Source organism: Toxoplasma gondii, chromosome VI (assembly GCF_000006565.2).
Source record: "Toxoplasma gondii ME49 chromosome VI, whole genome shotgun sequence".
Classification (NCBI taxonomy): domain Eukaryota; phylum Apicomplexa; class Conoidasida; order Eucoccidiorida; family Sarcocystidae; genus Toxoplasma; species Toxoplasma gondii.
This window is the reverse complement of record NC_031473.1, coordinates 1214250-1217423: the sequence shown is the minus strand read 5'-3', so window position 1 is coordinate 1217423 and position 3174 is coordinate 1214250.

Genomic DNA, 3174 nt, shown 5'->3' with positions numbered 1-3174 from the left:
CTTCCTTCCACTTCTCTGCGTCGACAAGAGGTCCTTCAGAAACACCCCGTCCTGGAGAGCGGCAGAACAGAGAGAAAGTCAGTCATGGAAAAGGCCGCCTTAGGACAAGCAAGAAGACGAGAGTCAAAGTGGCGAGAGAGATGGAGAAGGCGCAACGCGGAGAAAAAACGGGTAGAACAAACGACGGGTGGAGGAACGGAATCCGGAAGACGAGGGTAGATCGAATGGAGCAGACAACAGAAAAAAAGACAAAAAAATGAGAGGCTGAGCGTGCGTTTATGCACCAACGCTGCATGAAGCTCAGAGGGAAAAAATGACCCTTGGCGTGCGAAAGGCTTTCCAATGGTGACCGTGCCGGCCAAGTATTTTCCTATCACTGTAGGCAGGGAAACTTAAAACTAAGGGGAACGAGAGGCAACGGACACCCAAAGACGCAAATAAAAATACTTCCGTTTGCTGTGGAACATACAAAAGAAGAAAAACGGCAAGACAGTGGAAAGTGGCCTATGAGTGATGTTGGGGCAATCAAAGAATTACCGCAAACGTCAACAAAGCCTAGGGAAGCGATCGGGCTCAGCAAAAGGCAGGAACCTACGGATACGAAAACGAATGGAAGGGCAGCGCAGACTTTTTCACCGATCAGAAGATTCAGCACAAGAGTGGAAGACTTGAGGAGGACCAGACGACTGCTGCAATGGAAACGTAGGCAACTTCACGTGCGAAAGGGGACATCACTCCGCAGTGGGTTTAGGGTACACCGGAGTGTCGATTCGGTATTTGAAAAGGCTGGAGACCACGAGCAATATGTCTGTCTCCAGCTCACGAGGGACAAACAGAAGGGGCAAGGCGGCGGCAAGTGTGCAAACTGCTGCATTCCCTGAGGATGCTACACCCTCACAAAACTTTTGCAGGGAGTTTCTTTTTCTGGTGGGCAGCGACCAGCGAGTCTTGGCGGGTCTCATCAGAATGAATCGAGACTGTGGTCAAAAACGAGGAGGACCCAACTACGATGAGCGCAGACACAAAAAGACAGGGAGAAGCGAAAGCAGTTCTCTTGTTAGGAAGGAGAAATGACTGTCGGAAGCGAACACATTTGAATAACGCATCGATCGGACCGATGCGAAGACGCCGCACAAGTTCTCTTTGTGAAATCCGGCGGCGGCATAGCCGAGAAACGAATTAGGACGCAAAGGAACCCGAGTACCCAGAAAGCTCAGTACCTGACAGTTTGGAAAAAAAGACAAGCGATAGAAGACCAGTTGGTAGAGATTCACGTCTGTGCCAGGCCTCAAGCACAAAGAAATGGGAGCCATACTCCGAGGAGGTTGTCCAGCAAGTTCTTTTGGGATCTTACGAGACAGAGCCACGGTGTCCACAGCTTAAAGCAGGACAGTCCAGAAATTGGGCATGAAACAGAACTAGAGGAAAGGAGATCATATGTGTTGTTTTGTTGCTCAAGAAAAACCACAATGGCGGAAGAAGAGGGACAGACACTATGATTCGGGGGATGCCGTCCATCAAGCCAAGGCCGTATTATGCTGGGGGTTCGAGACACACACGCCTTTGCGGCGGTGGATGCTCGACAGTGCCAGGACGCACCAGCACCAGCAGTAAAAGTATGGAACTGCCGGAGGTCATACCTCTGTTGCCTCTCCAGAAGTGATGAATCGAAGATTCTTGAAGCAGCAATAGAAAAGTTAGAAAGGAGTGTCAAGATGAAACATGGGAAAGTGCAAAATGAAGGTCAACGTGTTCCGGCATCGGCGGCATTGGCGGCGACTCGCAACAATGCTCGTCTGAAGGGCATCACCGCAGCTACCTCGAGCGTCTCCTTCCAAGTTCTCTCTGTCGTACTGTTCAGGCCTTTGCATATTCCAAACCTAAAATTACGTTTCTGCTCGTAGGCAGGAAGTGTGCGCAAAAATTCAGAAGGATAGCTTGCTTGCTTTTGCTGTTTTATGAACGAGATGCGACTTCCAATCACACGCCCCTTGTGTCCCGGCCGTGGGGTCTCAATGGAAGACAAGGCACGCGATTCACTTTGCAAGAAGTAAAAGAGGGATTTAGTGCATAGAGAATTGTAGAGGTGTTTTCTTCTACTCTTCAGTAAGCGCCTCTGTCTTCTCGCTTTCAGTGGCAGGGGGGGAAGTCGATGTGATTCGAAATGAGCTTGCGAAAAGACATGTGACAACGAAGGTGGCTGTGTACCACGGTATCTGTCGAAATGGCCTGAAACATAGTGCAGTCCACGTAGCAGTGGCACTTGGCTCTTACGACCTAGTGAGAGGCACGACAATCCGGACTTGCACACAGTTTTCCGTCGTACGACTCTACGCTGTGGGCTGCAGGACTACTCGACGCGGCATCCAGCATTAACTCTGCTTCCCGGGCTGTAAGCTTCAACGGTTAACATCGCTAAAGCGTTGCCTCAACACTTTCTCAAACGGTGCATTATAAACTAACTTCGGGGCTAAGGAAATTCTATCCTGTAGGTCTCGAGTGACAGATGTGTTTCCCGGAATGTAATCGTCGTGTCATATGATAAGTGGGGCTGGTAAGCAGCAGACGGAACTTAAATTGTACGCAAAGGATGCTTCATCACTTTTACCCTATATGGTCGATAAGGTAATTCCCCTCTAAAGTGTTTTGTTGCAAACAAGTACTTCTCGTGTTGGAGGTCGGGGGGCTTGCACTTAGGGAGCAAGGGGCGCGTCACTGGGTTTGAGAATAACATTACCTCACTGGGAATGCGAGTCTTATCAGACACGAGGAGTCGGCACTGTGACGCTCTTTCCCCCACCCCAGCGTATAATGTGTGCTTCTGCGAAGGACGACACAGACAGGAATGCAGTGCCTCCGCCTTGCCAAGATGTTGGTACTATCAGCCGGCTTTTGAGACGGTGCGAAATCATGTGTCTACTGTTAGAACGATGCCGAGGGGAGGTCGATTACTCGCGAGACAAGAGCACTTACTCTTTTCAGCAAAACGAATCTTTCTGCGCGTTTCTGTACGACAGGTAAACTATGTCATTTGATTTTACGTTTTCGGAACACACCGCGGCAATGCCTTGCACGTGAGATTAGCCAGCACAAGCGAGCGCCAGCAGCATCAATCAGCCCCTAGTTTCCTATCTACGAAGTGAGTATAGCATCCCAACTTCTTCATGCTTTTAA